This window comes from Rhinolophus ferrumequinum, chromosome 9, assembly GCF_004115265.2.
Source record: "Rhinolophus ferrumequinum isolate MPI-CBG mRhiFer1 chromosome 9, mRhiFer1_v1.p, whole genome shotgun sequence".
NCBI lineage: Eukaryota > Metazoa > Chordata > Mammalia > Chiroptera > Rhinolophidae > Rhinolophus > Rhinolophus ferrumequinum.
In genome coordinates, this window is record NC_046292.1 from 54,470,285 (window position 1) to 54,492,314 (window position 22,030).

Consider the following 22,030-nt stretch of genomic DNA (forward strand, 5'->3'; position numbering starts at 1 on the left):
GCATCACCAAATGACCGATGATGCCGGTGCTGGGGGAGGGCCCAGAGGCCGAGGGGGCCCTGGAATGTGCGGCCGAGGCGGCTTCCATGGAGGATTCGGCAGCGATGTCCGGGACTGAGGTCGTTGTCGGGGTCGTAGGCCGGATCCAGACCACGGAGCTCGTGTAGGCAAGGCCAAGGACAAAGAGTGGATCCCCGTCACCAAGCTGGGCCGCCTGGTCAAGGACATGAAGATCAAATCCCCGGAGAAGATCTATCTCTTCTCGCTGCCCATCAAGGAATCTGCGATCTTTGGTTTCATCCTGGGGGTATACCTCAAGGACAAGGTTTTGAAGATAATGCTGATACAAAAGCAGACCCACGCTGGGCAGAGGACGCGGTTCATGGCATTTGTCGCCATTGGGGACTACAATGGACATGTGGGTTAGGATGTTAAGTGCACCAAGGAGGTAGCCATTGCCATCCGTGGGGCCATTATTCTGGCCAAGCCCTCCATCAACCCTGTGCAGGGGCGAGGCTAGTGGGGCAACAAGATTGGCAAGCCCCACACGTCCCTTGCAAGGTGACTGGCCTCTTCAGCTCTATGTGCCTCCTTCCCCCTCCCTCACCAGGGGCACTGGCATTGTCTTAGCTCCCGTGCCCAAGAAGCTGATGATGATGGCTGGTATTGATGACTGCTACACCTCTGCCAGGGGCTGCACTGCCACCCTGCAAAACTTTGCCAAGACCACCTTTGATGCCATCTCTAACAAATGTATTTGTTTAAATATGAATATCAGCTCTGATGAAACAGACTTAAGTACATATTCCCACTCTACTCTGTAATTGCTGAGCACCTTCAGTAGGTTATTGAAGCTATTTAATCCAAATTTCTCTATCTGTAAAGTGGCATAATGACATTTTGTTGTAAGAATATTGTGAGGATCAAATGAGATCCTGGACAAGTGTTGGTGGACTATTGTTGTTGTTGCTATCGGTTTTGTTGTTTTTATAAGAGCAGCTAAGTTAGGGCAGATGCACACTTCAGATGGAATAAGAGGGCCCCGACCTTAGCTGGGTGTCATGACCTCCCAGGGTTGTCTAAGAGTTGAGATTTGGAAGAAGTAATGACTATCAAAAGGGACCATGATCTTCTCCGGCTCTTCATTATGCTTGGTAGAGTCCACAGTAAACAGCATTAGTGAAAAAGTCTCTGTTATTACCTTCACAGCACATTACTAAATTTATTATTCTAGATATATTGACAATTATACCACCACTAAAGGTATACATGTATGCAGGTATGTATGCATGTATGTATACATGTATTTTAAACTTCAACTGTACTTATGCCTTCATTTTACCTTTTTCATCTTTTCTTCTGTTTGAATGGCACAAACCACAATAAAATATTAGTTAAAGGGTAAAGTTTGCCAAAACCATATGCAAGCTATTTTTCTTCTTCTCCAAAGTTATAAAAAGATAACTTGGAATTTTTAATATGTGTAAAGAATCTAATCCTAAGAATATAATGTTTTATAGAATATAGTGAAACATTTTTTTTTAAAGAATATGCTTTAGAAAACATTTATTAAATACTGAAACACTACTTAATAATCTTACCTTCTTTGGAATTTAAAAATCATCATTATAAAAGAAAGAAAAAATTCTGGCTATTGTATGAAGTAGTAAATGGTTAAAAACAAAACAACCAAAAAATCCCCCTCTCTTTTCATTATAAAGAGTGATCCATTACATCATTTATCTACTTATCTCATTTTCAACACATTTTATAGGAATAAATTGTGGTCCTATCTGGAGTATCAATGTATAACTTATTAAGTCGGTGTGATCCCAAATCAAATGACTTATATAGCCCCTATTTAAATATTAGTGATGATTTAATTACATAAATTGATTAATGACCATAAACTGGTAATGTTTCAGAAATATGTTTCCAAGATTTATAATTATTTTTCAAAATGTCTGTCAGTATTTCAAACTGATAAATCATTTATACATACCAGCTCTGGTGAATAAATTTAGTGTTTGAGGAAACTTTAAAAAAGAAAAATACCTTTCTAGTACAATGTAGACCAGATTTTTTTTCTTTCAGGCAACATCTTTCCTTATAAACATCAGATGACGGGAGAGGAGATAAACCCAAGCCAAACAATCATTAAACAAGTTTGTACTGTAAAACTCCATTTAATTGAAACAAATTCAGAATACATTGAAAACTGTATCTAAGTATTTACTATGTAAGAATTATGCATGTGATATTTTAAATTTTGTCTTGTAAAGCCATTTCCAAATTCAAAATAAATCTATGTAAAAATCTGTAGAATCTCCTAAGGATAAAATATGTTTTCAACTTAGAGCTGAAAAAATGGATAGCTATATCTAACTTCTTTTTTTTCTTTTGTGTATAATCATTGTTTTAAAATGTCAACCTAGCTCATTTGTCATTTTTTATTAGCATCTTACTGTTTTTATGTGTTACAGTTAAACACCTGACCAATATATGTTCTGCAATGAAAGTTTATAGCTATAAAATATTTCACAATTTTGACTAGGTCAAAATATTTTCAAACACAGCCACTGAAATTGATCAGAGATGAAATCTTATAACCTGAATTATTTAGGTCACATAGTATCTTATTATTAGGTCACATAGTATCTTATCATTAAGGTCACACAATATCTTAAATTTGCATCAATAGTTGCAGTTTAAAAAACGTTTCTTCATAAAATGTTTTTCAAACAACATTTCCCACAAGTACTTTTCATTCCATTAAATAATGTATACAGGTATATATCTTTGGTGGTTTGGTGATATAGGGTCAGCAACGCCAGTAAGTATAACCTTTTCCCAAACTTCATATTTTATTTAAATATTTATGTAACATTTGCATTCTACCATTAATTATACCCATCTCCATTTTAATATGAATTTGGAATGTTCTTCCATCATAAACACTTGTTTGCATATACCTTCAAGTCCCTTGACTCTATTTTATTCTGTGTTTTCCCCTAGAAAATCCCAGCTCTGATTATACCTACCTCTCTTTTCCCTCCTGGCCTCCTCTTATGTAGCAAAAAAAAAAAAAAAAAAGCTGGAGGAAAATAAAAATAAAAGAAAGAAAAATTCATGACCATGCTGACTGAGCTCACTTTAAATTCACAACTTCTAAACCTCAGTTGTGTTGTCTTTTCTGCAAACCATCCATTTACTCTTCCACTATTCCAGAGAAAAATCTCATACATTTTCCCCTCTCCCCGTACTTCCAATACACTTCAGTACTTGGAGTGACCAAGAGTCCTGTGGTAACCATATCACTTGAGGCTGGTTGCACTGATTACTTGATCCCTGAAGGCCTAATGCTGACCCTAGTCCATATGGCAATGCAGTACCAATTGGAAAAAGGTACCCCTTTTTTCTAACAACAAAAGAACAAGACAAACAAATAAAGAAACAAAAACTCATAGACACAGACAACAGTTTAGTGGTTACCAGAGGGTAAGGGAGGAGGGGTAGTAGATGAGGGTAAAGGGGATCCAATATGTAGTGATGGAAGGAGAACTGACTCTGGGTGGTGAACACGCAATGGGATTTATAGATGATGTGATACAGAATTGTACACCTGAAACCTATGTAACTTTACTAATCATTGTCACCCCAATAAACTTTAATTTTAAAAAAGGTACCTCTTTTTCAATACACTTGACTAGCATCTGCCAGAAATAATTATACAAATCTAGGATGGATGTAAAGTGAAAGTATTTCTTGGAGTTGTGCAATGCACAATTTATACAACCACAAGTAGCAGCTTGAACTATGCCAATCTGAGATAATCTTTTTTTTTTAATGTAATCCAAAATGTGGGGAAAAATGAATGTGCTGCTATAAGAAAAAATCTTAACAAACTCTAAATCATGGAAGGAAGACAAATAATTCAAATATTTCACAAAACAGAGGAGGGGAAGAAAGGAAAAAGTAAATTTATTCTTTCTTCTTTTAACTGAAGGCAACGCAGAGGATTATAAAATTGTGGTAGAATAAACTATGTGTCTCAGAAGAGGAAATGATTGATACCATGTTTACAAATTGAAGTAGATTATAATGTTCTCAATTAAGAGAGTAGGGGAAGTAAAATCAGTCATTAACAAAGAGGAAAAAAATTGTAGTAGAATTTTTAAATAAGCCAAAGTCAGAAAATGAAACTAATAGTAATTTTATCAAGCCACCAAAAATTAGGAATCACACAGAAAAAGGGATCAGCAACATATAATTAGTTTACAAATACAGAGGTTATCACATTGGATTAAAAACAACAATAAATGCTATTTACAATAAAGACACTTAAAAAAGAAAGTGATAAATTAAGATTTAATGAAAGATTACTGCAAAAATTACTCCAATCATTTAAGCATGTTATGTTGATGCATTTTGCCAACTTTGCAGCTCTTTCCTCCAAGAGGTGGAGTTTATTATCTTATGCCTTGAAACTGAGCTGTTCTGGAGACTTTCTTTGGCTGGGTGAATTTGACAGAAGTGACAATGTGCCAATCTTGCATGTTTCTGACCTATCTCTTGAAACCCTGCCACCATCATGAAAAAAATTTCAGGCTAGCTTGCTGGTGGGTGAGAGATCATGTGGAACAAAAGCCTGGTTGTCTCATCTGAAGCCATTCTAGACAAAACTACAGCCAGCTAACTCCCAAACATTTAACTAGACCCATTAGATCAGCAGATTTTAAAACTACAGCCAGCTAACTCCCAAATATTTAAGTAGACCAATTAGATCAGCAGAACCACCACACCAGCCTGCAGCTGATAGCAGACACATGAGTAGCTCAGCCAGTACAGAACTACCCAGTTGTCTCATTAACAAGAACATATAGTTGTTACTATAAGTCACTAGGTTAAGGGGTGTTTTGCCACAAAGTTTTGGAGTGGTTTGTATCAATGGCTAATTGATGCATATTGAAAATAAACGAAGGTAAAGAGAGTACACAAACACCATATAAAATAAGCAGGATTGGCAATATTAACATTGGACAAGGTGAAATTTAAGTTTGAAGATAGTAATAGGATAAAGAGTAATGTGATGATAAAAAGGCACAATTTAAGAAGATCTATTGTTAATAAAGTGTAGAAATTTCAAAGACTACTTTCTCTAGTATTAAGCCAATATAAGAGAAATATTTTTTCATTACCAAAAATACTCAACTAATTGAAAATCACTCATATGTGGTATATAAAACTGAAAACAACAAAGGAGCAAGACAAACAAATGAAGACACAAAAACTCATAGACACAGACAATAGTTTAGTTGTTACCAGAGGGTAAGGGGGAAGGGGGGTGTTAGATGAAAGCAAAAAGGATCAAATATATGGTGATGGAAGGAGAACTGACTCTGGGTGGTGAACACACAATGTGATATACAGATGATGTAATACAGAATTGTACAACTAAAACCTATGTAACTTAACTAATCATTGTCACCAAAATGAACTTTAATTTAAAACAAAAAATAAAAAATAAAAATAAATCAAAAAGAGAAAAGTAATAAACAACTTTTAGGTAATATTTAGATCAAAGAGAAAATTAAAGATTCTAAACCATCTATTAAGAAATTAAAATAATACTTTGCAACAAATCTAAGAACTAAGTAAAAGCAGTATTTAGAAGGTAAAAGTATAAATTTAATTGCTATGATTATTAATAAACAAATTTAACGAATTCAAGGAATTAGCGGGAAAGAACAAGATAAGCCAAAAGAAATCAGAAAGAATAATAAAATAATAAAGTTAATGAAATAAAAAATAGATTAAGATATGAGAATGTAATACCGACAAAGCTAATTCAATCTGTTGGGGAAAGTATAAAAGAGGTCATAAAGAGTATTGTCACAATAAATATTCCATCTGGAAGAAAAAATAAATAGATAATTCTCTTACTCAATATAGAACCTATTCCAATGGAAGCAAATGAAAAAAAATTTAAATGAACATCATCCAAAAACAAAACAAAATAAATACTTTAGAAAGTTGTATGTATAAAGGATATGGTATACTTGCTTAATCAAGACTGAAAACAAAGAATCTTTAAAATACAGACATAGGATAATATAAAGATGTAAAAACTTTCCATAATGAAAGATACCAGAAACTTCAATAGAAATAAAATGGGTATAGAAAAATATTTGTAATTCAGATGATAAACAAAGGAGTTAATATCTTTATAAAACTAAATGATTAGAAATAAAGAAAAATAATCCAAGAGAAAACAATGGGCAAAAGCATGAATAAAGATTTCATATCAGAGTAAATCCAAACGGTTAATAGAATTATGAAGAGATATTCAAATTTACTAGTAGTCATGGAAATGAGAATTAAATTAACAAGGAGAAATGATTTTACTCTCATTAGTCTGGCAAAACATTTGAAGAGAGCGGTAAGATTTATTGCTGGCAGGGATGTGGAGAAAAAGGTTTTCTCATACAGTGAAGATGGAAAAATGAAGTGTTTAACTTTTGGGGGAAGCAGTCTTTCAACTTCCATAAAGCTGGATAAAGAGTTATGTGATGATAAAATGCACCTACCATTCAATCTAGCAATATCATTTCCAGGAACATATTTCAAAGAAATAAAAACCACGTAAAGATATATGTATTGAAACACTGATTTTGGGGGTAAAAACTAGATACCAAATAAGTAACTATAAATTGCTAAATAAAATATGACAATTACATCATGCACTATTATGAAGTTATTGAAAAAGAAGAGCTATACAAGAAGACTAAGCATATTTCTGTTAGGTAGTTTTGAAAGGGAAAAAAAATGAAAGTGGTAAATACTGTGATTCTAACTGGGTTAATAAAACCTAATTTTAAAAACCATATTTATGTATTTGAGCATATAAGCTCATGTATTATTAAATGAGTTCTGACGAGTATGTGTTAAAGAGAGTATAGACTTCCTGTGAAAACAGAGACAGCGGGGTAACAGAGGAGATGGGAAAGCCCAAGGCCCATTCAACTCAAGAGAGCCTCATTCATATCTGAAATGAATGTAAATAGCACCTGTGAAGTTGTAAATTTCATGATTTGTGCAGTTGTACATGGAAGCTCAGATATACATCTATGGAAGTTCTACGCAGAGAAAAATTACCATCATATCCAGCTGGGTTCAACAAGGAAAGTTGCCAAGGTCTTCCAACAGTCTGCCATGATGTTATGGACTGAGTGTTCATGTTTCCCCAAAATTCATATGCTGAAGCCCTAACCCACACTGTTACGGTATTTGGAGATGGGGGTCTTCGGAAGGAGGTTATGAGATCTTCAGGGTGGGCCTGTCATGATGGGATTAGCGCCCTTATAATGAGAGATATCAGAGTGTCCACTCCTTCTCTCTCCATCATGTAAGGACAAAGCAAGAAGTCAACCACTTGCAAGTGAGTAAGAGGGTCCTCACCAGAACCTCATCCTTCTCGTATCCTAATCTCAGACTCCCAGTCTCCATAATTGTGAGAAAATACATTTCTGTTGTTTAATCCACACAGTCTATGAGATTTTGTTGTGGCAATTCTAGCACACTAACACACATGACCTACAGAAGGTAGAATGTAGTAATAAGCATATCACATTTCCTTTTAAATTCCCGCTTTAGGATATAATCACCATTAGTCATAACACTTTGTCGGAGAATACGTTCATAATTTTCGTTTAACACTTCCATTAAGCAGCTTATCAAAAGTCCAGGAGGAGCAACATGCAGATATAAAGTAACTGTTATATAATGTGATGGATAATGAAGTTTTAATAATTTACTACTGATGCAGAGAAGAAACAATGGTTTGGAGTTGGGATTTGGGGAAGACTTCAAAGAAAGAATACATTATTAATAGGCCTTATGAGATTAATATATTTTCAAAGAAAAGGAGAAAAATATGACATTAGAGAAACAAGGGACTATATAAATAAATGTGTACAAATTGGCAGGGCAAGGTTCACTTTGGGAAGAGTTCTGATTGAACGAAATCATGGATATATGGATGAAAGTGACCAAAAATGAAGTCGTAATGCTCACCCTGAAAGACCTGCTTCTTAGGATATGTTTGCCAGAAAGCAGATCTTGAGACAAGGGTTTGAATGAAAGTATGCATAGTTTCCTTGGAAAAGACACCAGTAGGGGAGTGGGGGCGCAATTTAGGGAAGGAAATGCAGTCAATGAAATTGTCATTATTAAGCTAGCTACCACAGGGAGTAACCAGGTAGAGGGAGCTTAATCTCATGGAGAAACTGTAAGGAATGACATAGAACACAGTTTACAGCTTCTAAATTATCCCATAAAGTGTGAGTGAGATTTGCAGTATTAATTCATTAGATTCCAAGTGACATTATGTGAGGGCTGTTTCAGGAGAGTGTCACTTCTCTAGCTATCCTAACCTGCTGTATGCATCAGGAAAGCTGCCTTCCATTCTTAGTCACAGAGAAACCAATATTGGCAGAGAGAATACCCTGAAATGGTTAAGGTCTGATTGATATGGCAAAGGTCTTACAGCATCGCATACAATCAGATGAATTCTATGCTAAAGAGTTGGAACTTTATTCTATAGATTATAGGGAATGAGCAAGTTTTGTGTTTTTTTTTTAATAAATTAAATTGTGTGATCACATGTATCTTGTATAAAATATTTCTAACAACAACATGGAGGTGAAAGTGTATTTTATGGCGAGTGGGGCATGATGGTGGACGTTCACAAGAAAGATGATGAGGGCTTGGACTATAATTTAGCAACAGGAAAAAGGAGAGGGATGGATGGATACCAGTGATATCCATTTAGCTATACCTGCAAACTTGGAAAGTCATTAAATGTGTGAACCTAGGGACATAGGATAACTCTAAAGGATTAGTAAAATGTGTTGTTTGAGTAACTGCTGAAGTGATGGTAGTATTTAACCAGCTAGAGAATCTGAGAGAAGAAACTGGTTAGAAGTATGGTTTGAGATGCATTTAGTGACTTGGTAGTTCCTGTGCAACATTCTGGTAGAGATGATCAGGAGACAACTAAAGAGTGGGAGCTGCAGCTCAGAAAATAAATAGGAGCTGAAAAAGAAGAGATATTTAGTCCTAGAGTTATATGAGTAAGCATATGCTTACCTCTCCAACTTGAGATACTTACTTTGAATCAAAGATCTTCATTCTGGTTTCCAACAAATTACAACTAATGGAATAGGAAGAAAATAAGACCTGAATTAAAAAGATCTCGATTTGTAACAAAGGAGTGGGGAAACTTCAAAAAGATGACCCTAGACTTTGATAATAAAGGCCTGTGCCTAAGGGGAGAAAAATACATCACAGTATTTCTGTCACATTTTGGTAAAACAGGTCATATGGTTACGTAAAAATAACAAATATATAAAGTCTCATCTTGGCAAACTCACAAGAGCAGCGTAAACAAATTCTGTCAGGTTTGATGTCATGACTTTGCTCAAGTTGTTTAAATCTCCAAATGTAAATTGCAAAACTAAAAAAAAATGGTGAAGAACTTTTAAATTGCAGCTCTAAAATTTAGTAAATTTGGGTAATATTCTACCGTACGGTGTAGTGTACATGTATTTTTGAGTGATGTGGATTAGGTTTGTATGTTTTACTTCTCAGAAGGAAATTATCCCTAAGATATGTAGAGACAGTTTGCAGGAACTTGACATAGATGCAGAGCTCTGTACACGACAAATGAAAGAGTTCAGAGCTTTTAAATTGCACTATGTAAACTGAACAGCTTGGTTAAATAACAGATCCATCCTTCTTCCTCTTTTCAAATAAATTGAGTACACATAAAATGCTGACTTAGTAAAAATGTTGAAAAAGCATGTTTCCTGAAGAAACATGAAATTTAATTATTATTATGTGAAACTTACAGAGAAAATGTGACTATTAATGTTTTACATGAGTGAACAGGATGGTAATTTTGAGTCATAGTAATAAATACTCAGAAATTTAAAAAAAATATGTAGCGATGTTATGATGGGTGACTTTCCTTTGGGACTATTTGTCTATGTCTATTTGATATGTAATAAGATAGGAACAGAAAAAGCACAAACTCATTTACAAGGGGTTGTCTTACAAAGACAAAGAATTTACTGAGGAAATGTATGCATTAAAAATTAAGTTCAAAGATCCCTTTTTATATTAACTGGCATTCATCTCTAAGATCCAATCTGCTCAACAGACTTCAACCACGTTCTTACATGGCACCAATAAAGGAATGCAATTAAAAACATTTTAAATTTGACTTTGCAAACTGTTTAAAGCTTTTCCAGAGGAAATAATGTGTGTCTTTTACAACAGTCCATTCTTCATTCTATCCTAAATTAGCTGCATAATATGTGAGCAAATTTCCATGCCTAGTTAGAGCTCATTATTCAGTGAAGTCTCAGGGAATTAGGATTTTTTTTTTAATCAATTTTTTCCTTTGCCCTTTAAGCATCTTTCTAATTTAAACAGTCCCAAAGAACACTGATATCATTGTACCCATTAATTCCTACTTGTTTTAGTGGAAATGGCAAAGAAGCATGGATTTTTCTCCTTGACTATGTGTGTATACATTTTAAAACATATTCCTTATTGTTAAATGATGCATAGCTTGGCAATTGTAAACTTGCAAATATAGTATGGGAAGATTATGGCTCAGAGAGGATTGAATGTAGAATAAATAGCCAACAAGATAGAAAAGAAAAGGGCTGGATAAAATGAAGTCTTAAATTGTTCAATCTGTTACTTAAATATTTTAAGTTTCTTTCTCTGGGGTGATTATTTTCTAGATTTGATTTAAAGACGGTTTAAGCATTGTTTGCAGCTGCTGCTTCACTGCTGTTTGTAACCTAAATCTATACCCATGTCAAATCATAATGTGACATTGTCAAATTCATAAATAGAAGCCTTTCTCTTATTCATTTTTGTGTCCAGGATATCCAGATGGAACTGTGCCAATTAAGGAATTCATATGGAGCTTATCTGTTTGATCTAAATCTTAGTATATACATATGACTTCATGTTTCCTACTTGTTTGCAAGATGATTTGTTGAAGGTCAACAGGCAAAATTATTTTTTTTTTTTAAAAGCAAGACCCTTTAACCGGATTCAACTTGGATAATGAGATTTTTTTTTCTATCACGAAAACAATATATAGAGATATCTAAAAAGCTGAAGAATATAGCGTAGCCCATCTGACACCCTACAAAATCTTGTCTTATTAGGAGACCACTTCATGAACGATGCAGATGCCTGACCACTGTGCTGTATACTTGAAGCTGAAGCTGAATAATACTGAATGCCAACTATAATTATATATATTTTATATATATATACATATACATATACATGCACATACACATATATACATATATATACATACACATATATGTGTGTGTGTGTGTATATATATATATATATATATATTCATAGGATGTGGAGTACAGCATAGGGAATAGAGTCAATGGAATTGTAACAGCTATATATGATGTCAGAGGGGTAGTAGATTGGGAGAGGGGGTTATCACTTTGTGAGGGGTGAAATTGTCTATTACATTGTTTTGTACACCTGAATTAATAAAAAAAAGACTATAGCTTAGCAAAATAATATAGAAGTTGTCTTAAAAGGGTAAGACCAAATTGTTTTAAATATATGTCTATAATAACCATTAATATTAAGCACAACAAGAAAAAACATCTGTGTTTAAGATTATGATTGGTTTAGCATAAAATCCGGCCTTTAGCATTTGCCAACTGGTAGGATTGAATCTTCTCTAGACTCTTCAGTCATATCATTAGAAAAGTAGTAATATTGTCTAACTACAGATTAATGAAGGAGTCAAAGTAATTCTATGTGGAAAGTAAATATATTTAATACCTTTCTCTAATACCTTTCTCTTAGTAAAGGCTTCAGATGAGCATTGAAATTAATTCACCATTTGATACAAGGATAAAATGCAAAAGATAGTAAACTGAGTAAACCCTTTGAGGGCACCGTGTTATGTGATCATGTGACTTTTGTTATTGTCAGGGTAGCAGTTCAGATTTTCAAATCCAACCTCTAAGATATTTATTGATTTAAAAGGTATACTGGTCATTGAGTTATCCTGAAACCATATGGCAACAGGTACTTTAATATCATTCCCAAAATGCCAGAATCTAGCTTTAAGATTATTGTAGTGTGTCTCTAATTCTATCAGCTTTAAAATCACAAGAAACTAATGACATAATATCAAGGCAATAGGATTGAAACAAGGGTCAAAATGTGTTCTCGTCTCTGTGGCCCTCCATCTTGATGAATATTACCTAATCTCCCCGTCTTCGAACTAACTTAAGAAAGAAACTGCCCACAGCCAGTCATACTTTTTTTTTTTCATTTGGGGGTTTGTTCAGCTGTATTTCTCTCTGAATTTTGAGAAGCATTGTTCCTCAAATTACCTTTTCTTTTCTATCATTACATTATTAACCAGCAATGGTTGCCTTAGCAACTCTTTAATAGGCTGCAATTCTTAAAACCTATCTTTTCTGGAGAGAGTCTTTAGACAGGCTTCCTAATGGAACCAATAGCTCTTCCTAATAAATATTCAAAAACAATCACTTCTGATTAGAAAACAAATCATGTGGCTTAAATGTTTTAAATACTTTATTACACATTTAAGAATTAGCTACATATATTTTATTTAAAAACTAAGATATTGTTTTACAAAATAACAATAAAAGATTATGATAACATCTACCATTTACTAAGTGTTGTATTATCCCATTTATTTTTTTCAGTAACCCTAAGAGGTATGCAGAATTACTTTCTAAATATATCAGATGAGAGACTAAGTTTATAGGGGTTAGTTCAGGAGCATGCTGGTAAATATTTAACAACCAACATCCAGCTCTCGAAAAAAATGTATTAGTGTATAATATATTTTAGTGTAATTATATATAATTTTATAAGTAATGCTAAAATAAAGTATGTGTAGCAAATACTTTTAAAAATAATAATTACTTTTGTTTTTAATATAATGTACTTAATTTTAAGTTTATGTCATTCAATTTTTAAAAATGTCTGTATTAAACAACTGGCTTGCAAATTAAACAGCTTTTGCAATGTAGCACTAATCTCCAGTTTACCACTAGGTTAAGTTATTTGCTCAAGGTCAAACTACTACGAAGGACTGTAATATTTAGATGCAATAAAGATTTTTAAGAAGGAAATTCAAAGAAGTATAGTTACAGGGCTACTTCAGAAGTCCAAAGAAAAAATTTCCTGTTTAAACACTACCTTCTCAAGTTTAACTCAGACTTCTTTGGCATATTTCTCTGTGCCTCTATGTCCCTGGTAATTTACTGCTCAGAACACAACACTTATTTTCACACTAATCTTCTGGCATAAATATATCTTTAATTTGTTTTGTGTCAATTCATGACCTAGTAACTACTTCCATAGTTGGCCTGAAAGTTTGCCTCTTGAGCTTGACCCTGTCAACCACCTTACTCTTGATTGGATCTCTGCTGAGTTTGACATTCTCCCTGGCTTTGTTTGTACTATTTCCATCACAGTTCTTCCCCTCAGTATCCAGCCGTCACACCCCCCTTAATAGCAAATGGTGCCCTTTGAGAGAGCATTGACAAAAGGAAGTTAGATCATGGAATTCCTCAACCCTGAGGACTGGCACTGATGTACAGGTAGCCCACGGAAGAAAAGCCTCACCAGTAAGGGCTTGCTCCTGGTACAGCTGTACAAGAAGTGAAACTTATTTTTGACACCTCTTTATTCCTTTTTAATTATTCTTTCTTCAAGTATTCTCAGTTGAGCTTGCTTCTCTTCCCCATTGAATTTCCTTAGCCTATGCTACCTTTCCTTCCAGCAAGGTCCTTAAGGCCCAGCTCATGAACATATTCCATGAAACTTTCTCCTATGCCCACTATCTCAATTAGCATCCGGATAGTTTATTTCTTCGCCCTCCACAGAATATTGCTGATGCCTGCGTTATAATCAATACTAATCCACTTGAAGGAAAATTAACTCAATGACTCTTATGTACCAGGCACTAAGATAGCAATACAGGGATAAATAGAACTGGAAAATTCTCCTGGGCCTAGAAGGGACTTTTTGGAAATACGAAGACTAGGGACATAATTGCAGTAATGTGAGTGCCACAGTAGAGGAGATGGTTTTGAAAGGAATGTAAACTTGTTTTGTGCTGATCCTCAAATCTCACAGCATATATATATACCCACCTAGTCTGCTTCTACTTGGGAGCAATCTTAACATCCACTAACATACAACAGAACCTTAATTATACAATCCCCCCACCCCTATCCCCCCAAAAGTGCTACTTTTTAAACATTATACTTCTCTCATTAATGCATCAGCAGTATTATTATACTTCCAGTTACTAAAAACAAAGATGGGAAAAGACACAATATCTGGATTGAAAATATCCCATAAGGAATTATATTTGGATTCAACAAAAATTTATGGAGCATTATTATGTGACAGGTACCAGGACAGTGATTGTCAAAATGGCATTTAATCCTTCCTACAACTCCTATTTTATGAATGAGAAAACAAAGTTATCTTTTAAATTAATTCTTTAGCACCTACGAGCTTAATCATGAGAACTGGGAGAAATAACACAAATGTCGGTGTCATATTTATGTGAGAGACAACAGAATATAACATCATTAATGTATTGTTATCTTAGCCAAATACAGAAAACCATACATATTCAGTAATAATAACCCACTGTCTCTGTGGATTGATTCTGTTGTTGATTCAATATGGACAAGCATATGTTTGTTGTTGTTAGTGTTGCTTTCTAAGAGAGATGATCAGCATTTTCCTTTTATTATTGTTTTTGTTCACTTGTTTTTGTTTTTACAGATAGAGAAGCATTGTGGGCATGGGATGATGCCGGTGAAGTCTAAATAATTGCCTTGAAACTTGCACGGCATTCCAGTTCAACTTTAAACGCTCATGAAATTCAAAGCAGGAAAGTGTAGCATGAAGCAATGCTTAGGCTTTAGCCCTTTCTCGTGTTGTAATTGTTTGCTTTCCTTTGCTCCATGAATTCTTTATGACTCAGAATATCAAAAATGCACCAACAGTTGCAGTAGATAAAAGATCCTCCACCATGTGCAATCCATGGGGAGAACGCCATTGGAGACAAGATAGCAACCTGACCTTTCCATGCACACTCACTCCATGTAGGAAGTAGGGATTTCATAGCAGTCGTTTCAGTATCAACACAAAGCTCCTTGTCTCTGACATATCTGGCTTTCTTAAGGTAAAACTTTTGATGTAATTATCAACTATCTATCAATCAAAAATATTTTTGTTTTGATTTTGTATTTTGCTATTTTTTTAACTTATAAAACACAAATCTTAAAATCAAAGTAATTATTTATTCTTTGACTTTGGTGCAGTTTATCACAGAGGAATAACAAACGTGTAATCTCAACAAGGTTTTATCATGTTATGCTCCCCAAAAGCCCTAGGTATATGGGAGTTTATACTCATGAGTATACGTTTATATATACTAAAACAATCCAGTGTTTATGGAATATCTTCACACACTCTTATGATATGTCCTAAATATTTTAAAGAGTTTAAAGTAATCTTAAAACCAATGAACCTATAAAATAAATCTCTATCATGTAGCTAGGATGTCAAAACAAAGAATTATCTTTAGAATTGTACCTACTCAGAATAGTTTTAAAGAGATTTAAAAATTCTAATTCAATGTGGAGTCCTTCTGGAGAATCATGAATTATAACTTATTCTGGATTTATAACAAGAAATGAATATATAAATGTGTAACACATAAAAAAATAAATTATTTTCCTGGCATCTTAAGTCATAAGAAAAAGACAGAGCAGATTTTTAAAGAATGCTTCATATTTTGATTCTTTTGATTTGATAGTGTTCTTTTTAAGAGACTGAAAAAGACTGAAATTCATTACAAATCCTTAATTGCCAGTTTCTCCACAAAATAGATGTTTATGTGCAGGCTTCAGAATAGCTACCATTCATTTGAGGGAGATCTTGTACAGCCGAAGTTTAAATAAATAGCAATGTTTTACTAATTTTGCAAAAGCGTAATCAGTCCTAGAAGCACAATATTTTTAAGCATTCAACACTTGTTCTCCAGCTGTACTACTTGGATCTATAGTTTCAGAAGCAGCTTATAGCCATCTTATTGAAGTCCAAGCCTTTTCATGACTGACAAGTACTTTCACTATGTGTGTGCTCACAGAAACACAATAATACATCACCACTACTTGTTTGATAGCTGCATCTGCTACCTTCTTTTTTTTTCTTTTGGTTCAGCAGTGCATATAAACACTTCAAAACAGATTCCACTGAAGCCCAGTAGTGTTAATTTGTGTTTGTTCTGTCATGCAATTATATTACAGAAATGAAATAACTGATCGGGAAATTCACAGGTGGGCAGAAATGATAGTTTAAACAACATATTTTCCCTATGATACTGTGTTAGAGTCTACTGGGGATCTTAGTATTCATTTCTCTTTTGTCGAACAATGCCCTAGTGGAAATCATTTTGAAGTATTCAAAGGTTTTTAAGTAGCAGATTTTTTTGTGTGTGTCTTTCATGTATACAACAAATAACAAAGACAGCATTTATAAAGTATGTTCACTTTGAGAACTTTGTAGGTGCTGTAACCTTCTATTACAGCTGGTTCAGTTGCTATCTTCATGGAGTTAATGGGGTTTACTGACGATGGCACTAAGTGGTGACCACATCTAACACAGTAGACTACATTCTATAGCATTGAATGTGCACGAAATATTTATACCTATATTCACTTATAACCAGACAGATTATGATTGCTCCTATAAAGAATTAAAATGTACACAATATCACTTGGCTCAAATCCATCGGTGCTACTTAAAAAATCATTATAGATGGATGATAGATAGATAGATAGATAGATAGATAGATAGATAGATAGATAGATAGATAGATAGATAGACAGATAGATAGATAGATAGACAGCTGTATCTTTTCGTATATGGCAACACTTCTTTTTTTCCCTTCTTTTTGTTGCTGACCCTGCTTCAGCTTAGAATTCTCCTTCCTCCCATTGCCACCACTGAAATCTTACCCATATTTACAAATAAACCAAATGCTAATCTCTCCATAAAGCTTTCCCTCTTTTACCTATGGAGGTAACTTCCTCTCTTGACAGTGAACTATTGAGAACAAGGATCATCTCTTTTTACATTTACTTCCCTTTTCACATAGTACATGCTCAGACAGACTATGGGAATGATAAGTGATTTTATCCTACACTAAGAAAAAAAAGGAGATGTTATAAGATCTCACATAGTCTTGAGTTACAGGTCCCTTATCATACCTCTATTAAAACACTTTTCAAAATATATTATAGGCTTCTGACTCTACAGAACAGAATGATCTCCTCTCTGATTTATGACAATTTTTAAGATGATAGTAAAATAATAATAAAAATATAAATTCACAGCAACAGAGAATGGCAAAGAAGACAAAGCAGACAGAAATCCAATGGAGGAGCTGTGACTGATTAGGTCGTCAGAGAAGCTAGAGCTGGAAATATTGAAGCCTAAAATATGTGCTATGGGAACCAGAGCTAGGAAGGGGAGGGTAGTGATTTAAGAATATAAGTCTGTAAGACTAGAGCAATGAGAAGCTATTGACAAATTTATGTTTGGAGGACTGAAATAATTAGATTTACATTTTGTAAAGATAAAGGAGACCTGGGGAAATATTTGGAATATTTGTTAAAGGCACAGTTTTGATAGACCCAGTATACAAAAATTTCTTATAAATTCATTTAAAAAATGAAAATACCAGTTCAGAAATGAGCAAAGGATATAAAGAGCTAATTCACAACAAAAATAATTACAAAGGTCCAGCAAACATAAAAATAAAATTTTGAATAGCAATGAAACAATTTTTTATCTATAAGACTTCATAATTAAAAACTGTTAATGTCCATGGTATAATACTCTGCAGTCATTAAAAATTGTATAGCTCAACTCTATCTATTGGCACAGAAAGATGTCAATGATTCATTATTAATAGAACATGGGTTTCAACAGACAACGTATTGCATAATTCCATATTTTGTAACAGTTATGCGTGCAGAATAAAAGGCTAGAGGAAAGGATAACAAGTTACCTCTAAGTGGGAAAACTACTTTTGAATTCAGAAAATTATAGAACTATTCTCTTTTTTTAAAAAAATGAATGTGTATTATCATTCAAAATGCTGAATATGCTGACCTCCATCCTACACTGAGTGTTGTGCCAAATGATGTGAGGGGAAGCAAAGTTTGATGTGTTTTCTGTCTTTAAGAGCAGCCACATTAGTTAAGAGAAAAGAATAAATGTATTTAACGCTACTAAACCAATGCAAACCACTGTTGATAACAAGACAGGAAATATAAATTATATATGCTACTTGAATTCACAGGATAAATGATTGCTGATTTTCAGTTAGAATTCTGAACATTCATTTATCCATTTCACTGAAAAATGCTGAGCGTTGCAATCTGTATCAGCTATTAGTAAGTCCTACAAATATGAAACATAAAATAAGAGACTCTGGCCTCAAGGATCTCAAAAGGAAGACAGACGGATATGCAAAGAAAGACAATACATCAAAATACACATAAGCGTGTAAGTAAGCTTCAGAGCCGCTTATCTGGTTGGGTGGGCTATACAGTAAGAATGCTGAGCTCAGCACTTCCCTTTCCACTTCTTGGGAACAAGACTGTTCACGGTCTCACCACTGTCCTCTACACACACATACACACACACACACACATACACACACATCACACCAAAAGTTTGTGACTGGTGCAATTCACTAATATCTCACATTAGCCTATGTACAACTTACTCTATGTCAGCAATAAGAGCAATAATTTGTCCTCCATCAGTCTCATGCTTTGTTTGAATTCTCAATTGGTTTAATACTCTCGAAGAGGAATGGGAGACTGAGGTGCCCATTTTAATAGCAGCCCAATATCATTGAGAAAGCGATAAAACAATCTCTTTGAGGATAGCATGAAGTAGAATTGAGCAGAACATATTTGGGCAAAAGAAGCTGGCTATTGTCTTTAAACCAATGGTACACTTTTATAATAATAAATATTAGTGACTTTGCTACTCTAGGAAATGAGCTAAGATTTTTCCATATGTTATTTAATATAATCTTCACAACCTTCTAAAAGAGTACACCCTTACTTTACAAATAAGTCAATTACAGCTCAGAGAATATAGATAAGACAATGAACACAATAAGCAGCCAGATTAAGGTTCAAACCCAGTACCGTCTAACATAAAAATGCATCACTCTTTCTACTAAACCATATTAAGTTTTCTAGTAACTTTGTTCTAAAATGTTTTCTTTAACAACATAAATATTTTTAAGCACTTATTACAATATGCTAGACTCCTAACTAGGTGTGGTAAAGAAAATGATAAACAAATCTTTAATAATCTCACTTTCTAAGCAACTACTCTCAATATGCCCTGTTATTTGCCTCCACTATTGCTAGGAAAATATCACCAAATAAATGAAACAGAACTATTTGTACAGAAATGAATGAATAGATGTGGGGCACTTTGAGTTCACCAGACAAACGCATGCTATGAGTTTAACTTATTATAATTATTATGAATTGGTGCCAAAAAGCTCCATGACTCATTTTGTCACATACTTTGACATTATTTTTCAAATGTAACCTCCCATACTCCTATTTTGCTTATTTTTTAAAATCCGTTCCTTTTTAAACGAGGAATGTAATATAGATTGCCAGTTCACTTACATTTAAATTAACCTGAGATCATGCATAAAGGGTGGTGAAACTTAGAAGCAAAGGGAAATTGGGGCATAGTACACCAGGAGTTACAGAGGCAGAGCAGTTCACTGCAGAACTGCACAGCTGCAACTCCAGACATATTTTCATCTTGGTAGAGGATATACTCCCTCTCAAGCACACAGCGCTGTGGAGCAAGGAATCCATGTGAATCAATTGTGATTTATTATGTGGCAATTTAATCTATACGTTTTTGCACTCTGGGAAAGTTTGCAAAAACCCCAGATGGTAACAATGCTCTTAAAGATAAAAACAAAGACAAACCGCTTTTTCTAAAATAATGTTTGAGTTTATTCTTTATTAGCTCTTATCTGGAGAGATAAAAGTATAGCAATTATTCTTTTTATACAGGAAATCTCCAAGCCTTTGCAGATTCCCTGTTTTTCTCCATTTCATTGACGGATAGGCATGTACTCTAAGCTCTCTTTAGATATTTTCATCTATATTTGAAATGCAAATGCTATGTTGACATGGTACATTTTCAGTTTAGTTATGGAATATACTTTTGAAAAAGAAGAACCATTACACTTTTCCCAAGGTCACTGAATTTGGAATTTAAATGTTAGGATCAAGTTAACACTTTTTAACACTTTTAGAATGAGCTTTTACACAGAGGGAGTAGTAAAGGCAAAACTGTTAAGTCAAATGGTTCCACCCTAAGAAGGAACTTTAACCAAATGCTGATAAAACCATTTGAGAACTTGGGTTAAACAGAAAAATAGGTATCTAAGGAAAGTCCTGAGATAGTATGCAATGAAAGTGTCAACTGATTCTGCACTGGGAGGAAAAGCCCTATTAGAATAGCAAGATGCAAATGAAAGTAACCCCCAATGAACTGAGAGTAACAGCAAATAAAAGGGGAGCAGAAAAGGGTTGAATTTTGATTGAAAAATACTAAGAGAGATGGGAAAAAGAATGAGATGTCTAAGATGCTTAATTTGGGTTTAATCAAAGAAGTGCTGAGGTTGTCATTAATGTGCGGTTAATACTCAAGACAGTCTGGGTCTGTGCAATATACTCAGAATATGGAAGGCTTCAGCTTTGTACTTGGCAAATTGTTCAAGCATTGTTTGACCCAACATTTTCCCCAAACGTAGACATACACAGGTCTTTGCCTTTTATGACTCAGATAGATAAAATAACTTCAACTATCATAAATGACTTGATGAAATATGGGCACACCCAGGTGAAACTTGCCAAATCCTTACACTAAAACTCCCCTGAAGGAAGTTATCAGGTCCTTTTTGGTCACTGATATATGTTAGTATCAGATACATTTGGCATATAAAAAGGGGCTCAGTATATTCTTATTAAATTAGTGAGTGAAGAGAGGATGTAATAAATAAATGAAGAAAGGAGCATAGATTAGATTGAAATAACTATCAGAGAGGACTGTGTCAACAGGTAGGATTTTGGAGGATTGAATGAGTTAATGTATGTAAAGTTTTAGGGACAGTATCTAGGAATTAGTAAGTGCTCCCAGTGTTAGCAATGATTATTATTTATTCATAAAGAAGGCAGAAGTTAGGGCCAATACTGGTGTAGAACAATCTAGCTCTTAGAGTTGTTGAGTGAGGTTTAGGAAAAAAAAAAAGTTTTTTTTTTTCTAAAGAGGGCTAGAAAATTCACCTGGACTCTAGAAGGCATTAGTGTCCTCAGAAGAATCAACCGGCAATTGCTGCATGCCTGATAATCAAGCAGGTTTCTCACAAGTCTGCTTGAGAGTTGCTACCAATGATTGTAAGTGCTAAGCCCACTTTCTGTAAGGATTTTACCCAGTGGCTAGGAACATACAGAATAGATCAAGTTCATAAAGAACAACACTCACAAGAGCACGGAGCTCTCTTTACAGGATTTAAATTAGAACTGACATCCCTGCAAGATCCGCAAAGAAAGCATTAAAGCACAGCTCTATCCAGTACCACCCAGACTACCCTTCTGCTCACCATTTTTGTGCTGCTCCCTTCTTATCGATGCAACAATCCCTGTCCATCAACCACCTAACGGTAGCAGAGAAGGCTTTAGTTTATGTCCTCTTTCTGTATATGTTTGTGGAAACCCTTGTTGAGCATCCAGGTCTGATGAGGTAAGGAAGAAGAGTATTTTCACCCTCAAAGTAACCTTTC

The 22,030-nt window shown here is 34.3% G+C and overlaps 1 pseudogene; it reads left to right on the top strand.

Annotated features, from left to right (window-relative positions):
- Positions 1-10: 10 nt before the first annotated feature.
- LOC117027094 (40S ribosomal protein S2-like) lies at positions 11-14,945 on the top strand (annotated as a pseudogene).
- The last annotated feature ends 7,085 nt before the right edge of the window (positions 14,946-22,030 follow it).